This window comes from Eptatretus burgeri, chromosome 11 (genome assembly GCF_056783735.1).
Source record: "Eptatretus burgeri isolate ZD-2024b chromosome 11, Ebu_testis_v1, whole genome shotgun sequence".
In the NCBI taxonomy this organism is placed as follows: Eukaryota; Metazoa; Chordata; class Myxini; order Myxiniformes; family Myxinidae; genus Eptatretus; species Eptatretus burgeri.
In genome coordinates, this window is record NC_140971.1 from 78534462 (window position 1) to 78552181 (window position 17720).

The window sequence follows — 17720 nt, forward strand, 5'->3', positions numbered from 1 at the left end:
TATTGTGTTAAGTATTATATTAAGGTTTAAAAAAAAAATTCCCATTAACAACAACCGATTTTTTCATGCTTGTTCCTTTCACACAATTCTCTTTATTCATTGTAATTCTTGCTTTTTCTTTTCTTCTATCTCTTTTAACTTCCCTTTCTTTATCTACCTGTCTGTCGAGGGAGAAGTGAATTCTTTCAGAAAATTTTCTGCAGCACTCACTTGGCTGCACCTGGATGGGTTTGAGGGTAGAGGAGTAGCAGCTGCAACCCAAATCCTCCTGATGACTCCCATCTTTGCTCTTTACTTATTCGGGTTCCTTATGATGACTCTAATGCAGTGTTTGATCTTCCGTTTGATTATATTTTCATGTGCCATTTACAGTTTGTTTCTCTCATGTGCACACCAAAAGTTATAAAAGTTTAAGGTTGCACAATTACTTTATGGACACCCTGTATATCAAGTCATGTGGATTACCACTCACCAGATAATCCTGTGCCTCGAGCTCACACCATCATCGTGGAGTTAAATAAGTGGATATAATAAACTGCTCGCTTGTATCATTTATAATTAGACGAATATCGTAGTGTGTATTTTCAATACTATACAATTATAATAAACACTAATTAACCCTTTCATTCTCACAAGCTCGAAACATTCATTGCATTGTGTATAACGTATTGTGAATAAATGATCCACCTTCAAGTAAATATGCCTTCAAGCAAGTGGGGTAACCAGTTTGCCTAATAAACCAGCAATTACAGAAGGATAAATGACTTTGGTCATCTAAGAATTGACAGAGATAAGTGGTGGGGGGTTTAATGGGCCGACAATTGTAGAACTGGAGGGAAATTTTTGGACAAATCACTTGTATTGTAGGCATATGGATGTACTTCTTCTTTGGGTGGATGCTATGGATTATATGCACACATATAATCTGAGTTCATCAGGGTTGTGTACTGGCCCCCAGACTTTTCAGCACTTGTTTGGACTGGTTTCTTGGGAGGATGTCAGAGAGATCAAGCTGCAGTGTATCATTTGGGAATGTCAAGATCTCTGACCTTTATTTCGCAGATGATGTAGTCATCTTTGCAGAGACACTGGATATTCTTATGAAGGCCCTTGAGGCGGAAGCTCATGGAGTCAATTTTGAGTTCCAGCCACAGGTTACATCATTTCTGGGGAAGGAAGGGGGCTAACCGCTGATGTACTGCCCCTTGCAGTTTAGGACAAGAATTTGGTCTATTCTCCTACTCTTTTAGTGACACCACAGGATATTTCGCCAATGAATGCTCACAGTCAGAACACTCAGCTTCACGCCCACCAAATGGACGACACACTTTGTGAAGCAACACCCTGCCTGTAAAGCACCAATCTGACAGTTTATAGTCAGGTTGGAAATCAAACCCACACGAGACGTCTCAAAGGGAAATGCATTGCCTCTGAACTGTCCTGACAAGGCAGACAAATCACTAAATGTAGATAAATGCCAAAAGACGCCAACGATCCTCATTTGTGGATCCATGATTAGCTGTGGGATGTCACATTGTTTCATAGCCAATCATGAACAAAACTGGCTGCTTCAGAGATATTGTTGGGGAAATTAACAAAGTTGCAATTCACTGCTTAACAATGCAATTTAAAAGGAAGCAAAATGAAAAATTGACAAGGTAGTAAGTTTCAGTTTCACAAATTTGACTTTAACTTTCCTTTTAAAACTGACAGACGAGGAAAATAAAATGCCTCAAGACTAACAAGTCCCGATGGGCTGGCAGGAGAGCCTCGAGGTGTGCACACTCGCTTGTGAGCTCCAGCCAAGGTGTGAATCTTGACCCAGCTATAAACTGTGAGCCTGGTCTTTCGCATGCAGAGCGAGGCATCAATGGTACTCCATCCGTCGGGTGGACGTTAAGCTGGAGGATCCGTCTGCCAGCACTGAATGTTGGTGGATATTAAAACACTCCATGGAGTGTTTTGTAAAGAGAACGTGAGCAATCTCTGGCACCCTAAAAAATTACAAATTCCTGCCTAAACCACCCTCAGTTGAATGCCAGTCCTGGTCAGTCGGTTTATGAAAGACTTGGGCCAAAATGTTCTGACATCACAAGAAAGGTGAGAATTACAGTGGCTCTTACAGAAGTAGTAATTGTCGCACCATTAGTAGTAGTTGTACTATGACTACTGCTATTACTACTACTACCATTAACACCAGATCACAATGAACCTATAAAGAGTTACAAATGATCTTTCCTCGAAGGAATAGATTTATTTTCAAATTGCAATCATCTGATACAAGTTGTACATATTTATCCCTTCCTCCTTTTCCCCGACTTCAATTCAACAGAAAAAAATGCTCAACATCATGACCGATCATATCTGGAAATGCATAATACAAGGAAGGGATATAAAAGAAACCCTGCACATGCAATTTTGCTTCATGTGCTGTGATATCATTTGATGGTGGAAGGTTCTAGAAAACCGACAGCCACCTTGCGGGAGAATCAAACCAAAACCTCATGGACAGCTGGTGAAGGACATTTCACATTCCTCTTCTTCCATAAAACTATGATTTCCACCCTGACATTTAGCGCAGACCCATGTTATCCAGCAATTGTTGCGAGCTGTGTTTAAAGCCCATAAAAAGCACACAATGAAATGCCATAAAAATAAATACCATCACTCACAATCTATGTTTGTTTACCAGGTAAATGGCATCACCATCACTGCAATTAGCTCACTTGGCATACTGATAGTGTCAAAGCAGAATTAGAATAATGCAAAAAAGAAAAGGGAAAGACTTTCATTCCCTTGGCACAGACCACACGTCAAAAACATTCAAAAATAATTTAGATCCTTTTGATTAAAAACAAACTTTACCATCCAGTGGCGGCCTCGATCATTCTATACAACATGTAGGGAGGCAAGAGTAAAGTACAGAATTTAAACAAATCATTCTAACCTCCATGTTGAAGGGCTCATCCATTAAAAACGTCATAATGAGAATATGAAAGTTAAATGGGAGAGGGGGATGGAGGAAGAAGGGAAAAGAGGAGAGGGGGTGATTTCACCCACAATTAAGAGCGAGAGAGAGAGCGAGAGAGCGAGAGAGCGAGAGAGCGAGAGAGCGAGAGAGCGAGAGAGCGAGAGAGCGAGAGAGCGAGAGGGGAATCAATTAGGAATTGTGCGGCGGCCATAACCCCACGGTAATAACGTTGCTCGAAGAATCTCTCGAGATAATTCTGTACGATGCAGATCACCGTTTTTAATTGTTTTATTACTTTCTGTGGTCACGAGGCGAGCAGGTATAACAAAGGCTGCAGTGTGCTTGTGCATGGTACATACAGTCAATAAACCCACTAATGACCAACGGCACAAAATAGCAACGGCAACAGTGGAATAAAAGAGAGAACAGTGAATAACCTCTGCTAGTTCACAGCTCGTCGTCAGAAGAACCCCAAAGAAGATGAAGATAAAATAAAACAAATCTAGCAGATGTTTGAAGCAGACATCTTCTTTGCAAATTAGCCAAGTATTCCTCTACCAGGCCACTGACTTAAGTTCGAAAGCCTCTTTGCTGCATGAAGCATCATTTGCTCATGACGCTGATCAGGGATGAAACAAAAGTGAGTTTCTTTTTAAATACAAAATGGATTTCGTACCACCAGTGGGTTGGACGAAAAGCGTGTCGAAACAACCCAGAAAAAAATTAATAAAATGCAACAGAAAACAAGTGGTAACAATATAAGCCATATGGTTTTGCATTGGTGATAATCAGAAATTTAACATCAAAAACAATGACAATTATTGTCAAAATGACATTTCTTCAATTGACATCGAATGTGGCCTGTAGGTAATGATCAAAAATGCACAATTCAGCACCCACCAACCCCCGTCTACCCCATCCCACACTGCTTCGAAAAAACCCCCCAAAATCCAGGCAGTGAGAAGCTTCCTTTAAAACAGACGTGTATAAAATGGAATATCAACACTAAAAATGTGTAAAACCAAATGGCAGAAATCCTGCTTTTTCAATATACAAACCTGTAGTGCGAGGAGGCCCCAAGCTGAGTACCAAGGCCTTTAATGACGAGGGGTGGTCAAAACATTCTCGGAACAAGACACTAAATAGTGTAGGAAATTCCATTAAGGTGTGTGTGCGCGTTTGGGTATGTGTGTGTGTATGTATATATATATATATATATATATATATATATATATATATATATATATATATATATATATATATATATACAAACATTATACATATACATATATGTACCCGTACACTTGTCTAGGAAAAGATTAAAAACTTGGTGTTTACTGGACAATTGTGATCATCTTGTTCTGAGAACATTTTCAACAAACCTCATAGCTTTAGGTTAGTGTAGGAATCCGTGGCAAATGCGTTCAGCTTTTCTCCATGAAGTAAAGGAATTTGCAAGACCAGCAGGGCTTTGCTATGGAAAGCGAGTCTCCAAGGAGGAAACATCACACATCATGTCGTGGTAAATTAGTTCTGTGCTCTGGTGTCCGTGTTCAGGCTGGCGCTGCCATGTTTACGAAAAGTGTGCTGCAAAGAGATTGTCAGCTCAACACAATGTGCAGACTCTCAAGGATTACAAGCAAAGCTGAACTTGTTGGAAATGACCTGACTGTGCCAGCAAAGGTTAAAACTAAGAAGGCCTTGCAGGTGGCTTCAGCACAAACTTCTCCCATGTCTTCACATCTGAAGGATTTGCCACTTCTACAGATGCTCTCACTTTGTCCTGCATGCACACATAAGCAAAAACAATTAATATTTAAACAATCAAAAGGAAACACAATGGAGAAAAATAACTTCCCACAACCCCCATGAAAATCTTTTCATAATTACTTTTATCATGCGATTTAAAATGTTCATCTTGAATCCATTCTTAAATGTTCGTACAGAAAACATCATTTCCATGGAACTCGATGGTTTGAAAATTTATGCAAATAACTTGTGTTATTTATGCAAATAAATAACAAATAAAATATTCAAAGGTTAGAAAAAGGGTCAATTTAGAAAACCTGACAAGTGAAAATATCTAACAATTTTGTTATAATCAATCAAAGTTATTGTCAGAAAATGGTGTGGGCTGGCTATTGTAATTTTCTTTATTTTTACTAGTACAGACCCGTAGGTGCGGGCCCGGAGGTGCATGCCAGTATGTGCAGCAGCAGCAGCAGCATATATATATATCTAATCTATCTATCTCTATCTCTATCTCTATCTCTATCTCTATCTCTATCTCTATCTCTATCTCTCTCTCTCTCTCACCTCGAAAAGGGACATCCGCGGGTCCCCAGTAATATTCTTGGCAAGTTTCAATCGTGCAAAAGAAATCATAATAAATAAACATTTGTGATATCATTCGTGACGTCATAGCACCGTGTCCTGTCATTGGTCGACAGATAAATGGCCGTAACTTGGGAACCGCTCGTCCGATTAATTTCAAACCTTGAAAAGGCACATCCGTGGGGCCCCGGCAATATTCCTGGCAAGTTTCAATCAGATCGGACCGTCAATCGTGCAAAAAAAAAAAAAAAATTAAAAATAAATAAATAAACATTAATTGTGACCTCATTCGTGATGTCATAGCACTGTGTCTTGTCATTGGTCGACAGATAAATGGCCGTAACTTGGGAACCGCTCGTCTGATTAATATCAAACCTTGAAAAGGCAAATCCGTGGGGCCCCGGCAATATTCCTGGCAAGGTTCAATCCGATCGGACCGGCAGTCGTCAAGAAACTGCGGTCGCATTCAGACATACAGACATACAGGCACACACACAGACACACACACAGACACACACACAGACACACACACAGACACACACACAGACACACACACAGACACACACACAGACACACACACACACACACACACACACACACACACACACACACACACACACACACACACACACACACACACACACACACACACACACACACACACACACACACACACACACACACACACACACACACACACACACACACACCTGGAATTATAGATAGATAAACAGTACTGTGCAAAAGTTTGGGTTATTCCAATGATATTTACACTTTATGGCGAAGTCATCAAATTATCAGTGATAAGTCACGTGTTTATTATTGCAAACAAGCAAATACAACCCATCACTTCGCTGATGGGAATATTAGGATGGGGGAGGGGGAACGAGGAGGGGGGGAGGAGTGAGGAGGAGGTGAGGAAAGGGGAGTTAGGAAGTGGGGGAGAGCGAGGAAAGGGGGGGGAAGAGCGAGGAAAGGGGGGAGAGCGAGGAAGGGGGGAGAGCGAGGAAAGGGGGGAGAGCAAGGAAAGGGGGGAGAGCGAGGAAAGGAGGGTGGGAGAGCAAGGAAAGGGGGGAGAGTGAGGAAAGGGGGGAGGAGAGCGAGGAAACGCGGAGGGAGAGCAAGGAAGGTGAGGGAGAGCAAGGAAGGTGAGGGAGAGCGATGCCTCACCACATGTCATGATACACTGCGGGAGAGGAGGGAGGGGGAAGAGCGAGGAGGATGGGGGAGAGAGGGGCGTAGGGAGGGGAAAGGGGATGTTCTGGAGATGCATTTGATAGTGAGACTTGAGGGAAAGCAAGGGGTGGGTGTGATGGGCCTCTTATGGTGGCATTAGCACAGGATTGAACGAAGTCGAGTACATTAAAACAGCACGTTCAAACGGGTCATACTAAACAATGCCTGGACACTGCCCAGAGACATGTGTGGTGGGGGGTGTGGGGGGTAGAGGGGCTTTGCTATTGTAATTTTATGTGGAGAGAGCAGGAGGAGGTAAGAGTGAGGGAAGGGATGGGAGGGAAGGGCGTTTTCCCTCATTCGTTGAAAAAGCTGCACCAGTGATCATGCCTTTATTTAATTTCCACACATACGATAAGTTCTGGAATTTCTTAACCCGAGACGAATTGTGGAATTGATCCGAGCAGCAGTTCCGACTGCTAACAAAAAAAAGCTTTCATTTGTACAATTTGCACATCCTTTGACACCCCTTCCTCTCCTCGACCTCAGGAGATTTGTATGGTGGTGGAGGGGGTTTGGGAGGTGGATAGCATGAGGGGAGAGGAAGGGAAGGCAGCATGAGGGGAGGGGGGAAGGCAGTAAGAGGGAAGGGAAGGCAGCATGAGGGGAGGGGAAGGCAACATGAGGGAAAGCAGAGACAGTGTAAGGGAAAATAATGGGAAGGCAGTGTGAGCGGAAGGGAAGGCAGCATGAGGGGAAGAGAAGGCAGCATGAGGGGAAGAGAAGGCAGTATGAGGGGACGGGAAGGCAGCATGAGGGGACGGGAAGGCAGCATGAGGGGACGGGAAGGCAGCATGAGGGGACGGGAAGGCAGCATGAGGGGACGGGAAGGCAGCATGAGGGGACGGGAAGGCAGCATGAGGGGACGGGAAGGCAGCATGAGGGGACGGGAAGGCAGAATGAGGGGATGGGAAGGCAGCATGAGGGGAAGAGAAGGGAGCATGAGTGGAAGAGAAGGCAGCATGAGGGGACGGGAAGGCAGCATGAGGGGAAGAGAAGGCAGCATGAGGGGAAGAGAAGGCAGCATGAGGGGAAGAGAAGGTAGCATGAGGGGACGGAAAGGCAGCATGAGGGCAAGAGAAGGCAGCATGAGGGGACGGGAAGGCAGCATGAGGGGACGGGAAGGCAGCATGAGGGGACGGGAAGGCAGCATGAGGGGACGGGAAGGCAGCATGAGGGGACGGGAAGGCAGCATGAGGGGACGGGAAGGCAGCATGAGGGGACGGGAAGGCAGCATGAGGGGACGGGAAGGCAGCATGAGGGGACGGGAAGGCAGCATGAGGGGACGGGAAGGCAGCATGAGGGGACGGGAAGGCAGCATGAGGGGATGGGAAGGCAGCATGAGGGGACGGGAAGGCAGCATGAGGGGAAGAGAAGGCAGCATGAGGGGAAGAGAAGGCAGCATGAGGGGAAGAGAAGGCAGCATGAGGGGAAGAGAAGGCAGCATGAGGAGACGGGAAGGCAGCATGAGGGGACGGGAAGGCAGCATGAGGGGACGGGAAGGCAGCATGAGGGGACGGGAAGGCAGCATGAGGGGACGGGAAGGCAGCATGAGGGGACGGGAAGGCAGCATGAGGGGACGGGAAGGCAGCATGAGGAGAAGAGAAAGCAGCATGAGGGGACGGGAAGGCAGCATGAGGGGACGGGAAGGCAGCATGAGGGGACGGGAAGGCAGCATGAGGGGACGGGAAGGCAGCATGAGGGGACGGGAAGGCAGCATGAGGGGACGGGAAGGCAGCATGAGGGGACGGGAAGGCAGCATGAGGGGACGGGAAGGCAGCATGAGGGGACGGGAAGGCAGCATGAGGAGAAGAGAAAGCAGCATGAGGGGACGGGAAGGCAGCATACAAGGGCATTACCGAAGCGATAAAACGTGCCCAAACGGCGACGTTTTCTTTCTAACTGCCATGTTCTATATTAAACCAGGCATGAACATTACAAATTAAAACCGATGCTATCTACCTGACAAAGGCCTGCCTGCATGCATTCCCCCAATCTCCTCATGGTCCATGCTAACCATGCCTGCACACCGGTGATGTACTCATCATTTAACTCGCACACATGCACAGGTTTCCCCACATCCACATTGCACAGTGGCACGTCCCGCGTGGCTTTGATTGAATAGCACGTCTGCTCCCCACGTGGCTTTGGCACTGCAGCACATCTACTCCCCCACGCGCAAAAGCACACCATTCGTGAGACGGTCACATAACCTACTCCACAGTGCCATGCACCACAGGCCCGGCTGCAAGTTCGAGTTCAGATCACACGCCCACAAAGCCAGCGCACAATACACATGTAACCTAGCATGCATGCTTCATCAAATTATTCGTGATAACAGTCACATGTGTTTATAGTTGTAAACTAGCAATTATACACACCCCACGGATATTGTACACACCCCACGGAGAGTCATTTGTACCCATTTGTATCACATTCATGTGTGCTGTCTACATACCTCTTGGTTTTCAGCAACTGCCAATTATTAATAAATTGCAGGAACGATTAGCATATTTATATTAATATTTTGTCATGAAAGTAGATCACACAAAACGGTAAAAAAAAAACTGCATGTAATTGCCCAAAAAAAAGGACCCCTGTGGACTGTATTGCCATGGCTTGCAAAAACAGGTGAAAGAGCATGGCGTTGCGCTCAATGAAGTTACACTTTCTGCACATGCCGTAATCTTTTCTTCACGCAATATAATCATCCGAGCAGTAGGAAAAATTAAGTTTAATCAGGTCAGGTCAGGTATGGGAGCATGCGCCAGAACAGCGCATTGCTGCGTCCACTTTCCGCCAGAACTCCAGGGGCCTCCGTCTGGCCATCGCCCAGGCAGATGCCTGGCCCATCCCCATCTCCATGAGATGCCGATCAACCTGCTGCAACTACGAGGCACGTGGTCGGCCCGTTGGCCTCCTCCAATCACGAGACTCCCTCGCTGGGAGAATCTGGTGAACAGGATCAGTATCAGGAAAACGAGCCAAATGTCCAAACAGCCACAGCTGACGCTCACGGACTATGCAGGTAACAAATCTCATCCGAGTCTCTCTCAGCAACCGCTCGTTGGACACAAAGTCTGACCAGCGATTGCCAAGGATTCTCTAAAGAGACCTGGTACCAAAGAATTAAGTCTCCGTCTCAGATCCCTGATCAGAGTCCAAGTCTCACATCCATAGAGCAAGACTGGAAGCACCAAGGACCTGAAGACTCAGGCTTTCATCCTCCCGCATAGGTACCGGCAGCACCACACCCCATGGTCCATTGAATCCATGACTTCCCAGGCCCGACCCAGACGTCTGTTGACCTCTGACTCACAGCCAGCAAAGACATGAATATCACTGCCGAGGTAAGTGAATCCCTACACACTTAATGCTTTGCTTCAATAAACAAATTTGTGATAAAAAAAAAAAATCACGAATTTGTCAAAATTTTCAGATTTCATTCCACATCCAAATTTTGACATTTATTTAGTCCACGGGATCCGATTATAAAATCAGATATAATATTTTGATTATATAATTTAATTAGACCGTGAGAGGAGATCGTGTTTCCAAATCAAGGCAGGTTTGATAAAGGCCAAACAAAATGGCGAATTAAGACCCCAGCATGCTAAAAGAGGGCTGATCAAGGATGACACCTTGATAAAGGGTAATTAAATAAGGACACAAAAATATAGACAGATCTGGCAGATGCTATGGATAGGCAGTCACTCTGGGGGCCAGAGCGCGAGGTCTCGTCGTGAATGCGAGACCCTGCGCTCTCAATGAAGCGACATACAGTAATAATATAGCTCAATGAAGCTGGATAATTTTGGCCCGTTCCTAAATTTTTTGTTCACTCAATATAATTCTCCAAACAGTAGAAAAAGGTGAGTTTAATGCTTTGGTGGAAATTTCACATTTTCTTGTGTATGTCTGGAGAAGGAGGGAACATAGCCTTGCTTGCTTAAAGTAAATAGGTATATCGACTTAGTAATAAGACTCGTTATTTCTTTAAATTTTCAGATTTCACAACAGATTTAGATACTTATTTAGTCCGGACGATATCCGATCCTCAAAACCGAAATAAATTTTCGATGATATACTTTAATTAGTCCGTGAGAGTAGATCGTGGAAAATTGCATCATTTAATGCATGAAATCGCTCCAAGCTCCTAATTTGAAAACTACAGCACTGACAAAAGCGATGGATGCAGCGATTCTTAGCAATGATGAAAAGGCATTCGATAATGAGTGAAGAAAGTGAAAAAAAAAAACAATCGTGAATAAATCCTTGTGGCCTGTTCCAAGTCAAAGTATGGTTGGGCAGGCCAAAGAACATGGTGGCTTCAGACCCCAGCGAGGTAATCCAGGACATGCCTTAAGACAGCAGAGAGTGAGATGGTCGAAAATGGCACCTGATAAAGGATATCTAATCTATAAAGCTCTTTCTAACCACTGATTCACTGACTGACTAACTCAATGACTAATGTTAAAGATCAGAACCTTCCGGGTGACGTAGAAAGATGAAATTTTGTGTGTTGATGGACATCGAAGCTGTTACACCAGAAAAAAAATCACAGTATCATCGAACAGCATCCATGAATGAAAAGATAAATGAATGAAAAAAAAATGAAAAAAAATGCAGGTGAGCAACCCAAAACAATGGGTAAACATGGTAATTTTGTGTGCCAATTGACATCGAAGCCAAAACAGCAGAAAAAAATCACAGAATCATCGGACAACATCCGTAAATGAAAATATAAATAGATGAAAATGAATAAATGAAAAATCAAATCCAGTTGAGCGACTCAAGACAATGTGTAAGCACACCCTGCTAGTCATTCAATAAGGCCATCAATTATCTTCAAAAGGGGTGTTTTACTTAACTTAGACACCCAATTTTCAGTCCTGCTCCTCGGAGTTTTCTTAGTATGCATGCAAAGTTACAGGCTGCCAGGTTTCATGGTTTTGGAGTTATGGGGAAGAGACACACTGATACACACACTGACATTTATTAGTATACTAGCAAATACCACCCGTCACTTCACTGATGGTAAAACTAAAGGAGGGAGGGGGAAAAAGAGGGGGTAAGAGGGAGAGACGGGTGGGGAGAGAGCGCGGGGAGAGTGAAGAGGTGGAGGGGAAAGGAGAGAGGAGGGAGGGGGAGCAAAGAGGGGTGGGGGAATGGAAGACAGTGTCAGGTGAGAGGAAGGGAAGGCAGACATGCGGTGGAGCGTTAATTACAATTCATACCATCTCATCAAAATTATTCTGCATTGAATAACAGTGATGAAGGAAGCGAAATAATGTCTGAAATCCATTTTCTACCTGTCATACTATAAACACTACCCCAAGACAAACTCCCGTCTGGACACAAACTCCTGTTCAAACATATATATGTGTATATATATATATATATATATATATATATATATATATATATATATATATATATATATATATATATATATATATATATATATTGTTGCGAATTCACGCCCGCCGGCGTGCGAACGGCCATGTAACTCGAATCGCGGCACGTCGCCCACCGGACGGACAATTCTGTCGTGACCCTCTCGGACTAACGCCGGGAGCTAGTCACGGGTGGGCCTTTCGACCTCACCACGATCGTGCTAATCGGTCCCCCGCGTGGGATAGGGTTGTTCGCCAAATTCGACCTACCTAAGTACCCACGCGGAGGGTAGACCGGGCGATCGCACCTCGCCGCAGGTCGACTCTGGACACGGGCCACTTAAGCGACCCGTTCCGTACTATCCGGATAACCGAGCGGTGTTATCGTCGGCCTCGACGGTTCCGATTAATTATCGGGCGTACAGTGGGACCCGCTTAATAGAATCACGGTTAATAGAATCACCCGTATTAGAGAATCAAAATCGTTGAGACCGATTCCATTGTATCTAAATGTACACAATTTTTCCCGTTTATTAGAATCAAAAACTCGCTTAATAGAATCAGCTGCTGGCCATCCACTTCGACAGTTCAGCGCCCACTGGCCGCACAGTTCCAACTTTTGCCACCAGGCGGCTGACGTCACGCTAAAAATAACGCTATGCCACTACAGTGATTTCGGTAGTCATTGTACAGATAGGCAGACGGCTGACAGCTGCAGTCTAAGCACTAGGCGTGTCGTCATTTCCACGATGGACAGAAAACGAAAGCGGACGGATCGTTCAAACATTGATAAAGCACAAATCCTGAGGGACTATGACGCTTTGCCCAGAATGAGCCAACGAGAAGCTGCAGACAAGTTGGAAATTAACCAGCCGATCCTATGCAAGATTCTGAAAGATCGAGAGGCCATTCTGAAAGATCAAGTGGATTCGTCTTCTTCTCAGAAACGCAAGCGAAGCGGCAACGCACCCGATGTCGAATCAGCAATGGTCAAGTGGATTCAAACTTCTAGAGAAAAGGAAGCACCGCTTTCTGGACCTCTGATGCGGGAGAAAGCGGCTCAGTTCGCGGAAAAGTTCAACAACAAGAAGTTCAGTGCGACAAACGGCTGGATTGACCGGTTCAAGAAAAGACATGGAATCGTCCACAAGAAACTTCACGGAGAGGCAGCGGCGGCTGACGTAGGAGGGAAACAACAATGGCTGGACCACGTGTTTCCGGATCTCGTAGAAGGCTTCACGGCTGATGAGATCTGGAATGCTGACGAAACCGGGTTGTATTTTCCGGCCTTACCAGACGGAACGTTCCACTTCAAGGGAGATCAGCACTGGGGTGGGAAAAGGCCAAAGGAAAGAATCACGGTGCTTTTTTGCTGCTCGATGACTGGTGCTAAGCGTCCTCCTTTCGGTATTGGTAAAAGCAAGAATCCACGGTGTTTCAAAGGCCTCAAAACAATTCCAGTTCGCTACAGAGCCAATTCCTCCACATGGATGACAGGTTTCCTCTTCACTGAATGGCTCGATGAGTGGAATCGCGAGCTTCGGCGTCATGACCAGAAAGCGTTGCTTCTCATCGACAACTGTCCGGCACATCCCCAATCACTTCAACTGTCGAACATTACTGTGGCATTTCTCCCGCCGAACACAACCTCTGTTCTTCAACCGTTAGATCAGGGAATTATCCGTTCATTCAAAGCTCATTACCGCCGTGCCATGCTACGAAAAGTGCTCACTGAGATTGACAACGAGGATGGAGCAATGACAGCGAGTGACTTGGCGAAAAAGATAACGATCCTCGACGCTATGCTGTTTACGGACGCAGCATGGAATGATGTGAAGACTACCGGCATAGTGAACTGCTGGCGCAAAGGAGGAATTTTCATCAGAGCGGCAAGCGAAGGCGAAAGGGTCGAGAGCAATGACGACGACGAGTTAGCCAACCCTCTTCAAATGGATCCCGACCAATGGCAGGACTTCGTCAACATGGACGCCACTCTCCAAACCACAGACGATGATGTCACAGACGAAGCCATCGTTTCGGCAGTCCAACGCAAAATGGGAATTGCTACTGACGCAGACTATGACGCCGACACTAAAGTGGAGGAAGAGGAGGAAGAGGAGATCTCTGTCCCGACCATCAAGGAAATGATGTCTGCAGCTAAGACGATCAGGCTTGGTTTGCTATCACATGGGTTCAGTGACATGGCCTTCCTGCGCAAACTTGACAAGGAGGTCACCGCCATTGCCACAGACTCGTTAAAGCAGGCAACAATCGACAATTTTTTCATTATATAGTAGGCTCATCGACAAACCTATGTTGTTTTGCTTTGAAAAGTACATATGTACTGTACGTGTAATTGTTTTATTTTCAGTAGTAAGTTCCATTGTTTTGAGCAAGTGTGTCATATAAATCAAACTAAATGCTGAGTATTTGTCTCTGTATGTGTACTCGACATTTGATCCGCTTGATACTCCACAACTCTGGTGAACTCGGATATTAGAATCACCCGCTTATTAGAATCAAATTTGTCCGGCCCAAAGTGATTCTATTAAGCGGGTCCCACTGTATTAAGCCCACTACCAACCCTTTACGTGAAGCAAGATGGAGATTCAATTAAAGAAAAGACGAAGCGAAACGGGGAAAACAGTTCAACATAATGCACATTTATTCCGCGGCACATGGATAGCACACATATACAATAACAACAATTATGCACCTACAGCAATTGCAACAAAAGAAACACAACAATGCAGATCTACAACCGACTACGCATGCACACGGCAACACTTAAGCAGTTTTACTTTACAGACGGCGCCAACAACACATTTACTCAAAAGCAAAAGAAAAGGGCCACCCTCAAAGACAAGGGGGCAGACGGGGCCTGTGGGCCAATATTTGCACGGGACCTGAAAGAGCGGTCAGGTCTGCGAGACCAGGTGGATCCTACCCGTGTCTTTGTGATGAGCCGCAAATTATGGCGGCGCGGCGGTGCCCCGACTTCGTGCACTGCTTGGAAGTCGTTGGCAACGCGGGTTTCGTTGGCACTGCTTGGAGTGGGGTGGGAACGGGGCCCCCTTATCGCACTATCTCAGCGCGGGGGGAAAAAGGGGGGGGAAATTGTTGATGCTCTGGGGAAAGAGGATAGCTGGCTTGCTTGGGTCCCGCGACGAGCGATTTCACCGCGACCTCGTCGCCGACCGCCGTCTTCCTTGCCTCGGACCCGAACTACTCGGTCTCTTCCCCAATTCTCCTCAGCCGACTGCAGCAAACCACCTGTACGCCCTCGCCTCCCAACTCCACTCCGCGCTCCAACCCGACTCTGCCCCAAAACTCTCTTCGCCTTTCCAAGGCCGACTCCCCGCTCCTCCAAGGCCGACTCTGTGCTCAAACCGACTCGACCGCGCTCCAAACTCCAGGCTTCCTCTCTCTGCAGCTCCACGACAGACTCTGAACCCCGACAGACTGTGAGCTCTACTCAGCTCTCCGACCTCTCCAGACTGACTCTCTCAGATTCGCCCCGCGCTCGGCACTTTATAGGCCGGCAGGAGAACCCATTACATATGCAAATTTCTGGATCAGAACGAGCTCGGGGGTGGAGCCACGCTCGCCCATTGGACGGAGGAAATGGGGCGTGAGTCTCCCCTGATCCTAAAATTTGCATATCTCGATTCTACACCGACGCGCCTGGAGGCGGGGCCAAACTGCCCCGCGCTTGCTGATTGGAAGGATCAGAAGTGGGCGTGTAGCATTCCTGATCCGAATTCTCCTCGGAAAGGCCCTATTTTGCACTCGCGGCTCAGCGCGCGTCCCGTACGAGGCCAGGACAGCCTGACGCTCGGTGCTCACAAGTGGTGCGGGAATGGCGGTAGAAGGAGGAGAGGTGAAGGTGGTGGAGAGTTTATGGTGGTGGTTTATGGCCATGGCGACGTTTGGAATGGTGGTGATGCGATGTTTGCTGGAGCGAGTTGTGAAGGTAAAGGTCGTGGCTGTTGGCGTTGTTGTTGTTGTTGTTGTTGTTGTTGTTGTTGTTGTTGTTGTGAAGCGGCGTTGCGGTTGGTGGTTGTTGTGTGATGGCGGTTGAGACGTGGTTGGTTCAAAGTAAAGATAGAATAGAAAAACGGCTATCTCAAAGGGTCGCAGCCCGAATGAATCACATTTATTCCCTCTAAACAACGGGTTTGGGGCTAACTACACATGTACTTACAGAGATATCTCACCTACGGGACCCGAATGGTGGTTTGCGAATTTCCTCAACTGCAACAATATATATATATATATATATATATATATATATATATATATATATATATATATATATATATATATATATATATATATATATATATATATATCAAAACATGTGGAGTGTGATGAGTAGTGCCCTGATCTCCATTATACATAGTCCTACACCAAAGCATCAACTGCAACCCAGAGGCCTCAGCCCGGCGACTCTGTCAAACAAAAAAAGATTATATGGTCAACATCAGTTAAACATCAAACGGAGCCACCTATCCAGATTTCAGGCATATTTGCCCTCATCAGGACGGCATACCGATAAATTTCGAACCAATGATGACCACATTCGTCGTTTATACATCAGACACACCTCATGATTGTTATTGTGGACATCGTCGCGGATTATGCTGCACACGGTAAAACTGCATAATCCGCAAAGAACATCCGCAAATGCATACCAATGAGGCTCCCAAGCATGTACCACGTGCAAATGTCAAAAGCAGTCAATATTTAAATAATACAGGCCCACCCACATCTCTCACCTGTGAATGGAGGGAATAGCCAATCGGCTCTCATCTAATCAACTAAACCCAGGTGGCTAGGATTATATAAATAGTTAACACCTCCCACACTCCTCTAGCCAAAGTTGCTGCATAAAGCAACCCAAGAAGACCCACACAAGGTAAGCACTTTGCTGTTTCAAACCCTTCCCAGAGTTCGTCCACAGCTATAAAGACATTCACACATCATACACACATGAGAAACCCAATGCTACACACCCCCTCAGTTGCTGGACCGGTTTCATTGCTTATTGGTGATAAAAACCAATAAGCGATCGCCTCCACAAGGTAAGCAAAGCGCTTACCTTGTGTAGGCCTTCTTTGGTTACTTTATGCAGTTGTGTAGGCCTCCAGCTTTGGCTGGAGGAGTGTGGGAGGTGTTAACTATATATATATATATATATATATATATATATATATATATATATATATATATATATATATATATATATATATATATATATATATATATATATACCATTAATGCCATTGTTTCCAATCTCACAAAATGTCTCATGATGGATTGAAAATAATTAAATAAAAATATTTATTTATTTTTATTCTCCAGAATGTACAAGCTATTTGATTCAATGACACATTTTCTCATGATGAACTGGTTTATGGTCAGAGACTTTGATTTTCCATAAATCACAAAGTTATAATGCTTTCCTAGTCTCATCATCCTTAAAAATAAAGAAATAATATCATATTTGGGAGCAAAAATGATACTACCACAATGGTAGTATTACCACCACTATTACTACTTTTCAATGGCCCCAAATGTTCCCAATTGTGGTTTCAGCTGGGGAAGGTTGTTGGCCCAAATTGTCATGAAGGCGTTGCAAAGACCAGGCCTTGCAGTCATGAGTCTCCAAGCAATTATAACTTTTAATAGTGATGATCTGCCCATTGGGGCCTTTGCTACGAGTACTGATGAATGAGGGCAGGTGAAAAGAAAGAGAGCATGATGTATTAGGGTGGGGAGCA

At 45.3% G+C, this 17720-nt stretch overlaps 1 long non-coding RNA gene across 1 annotated transcript; it reads right to left on the bottom strand.

The window, feature by feature from the left end:
* Positions 1-2217: 2217 nt before the first annotated feature.
* Positions 2218-8752, bottom strand: LOC147017446 (uncharacterized). The gene is made up of 2 exons (XR_015049510.1): positions 8504-8752; positions 2218-4754 (listed from the first exon to the last, which is right to left on the bottom strand). It is a non-coding gene; the product is annotated as an uncharacterized LOC147017446 (long non-coding RNA).
* Positions 8753-17720: the final 8968 nt, after the last annotated feature.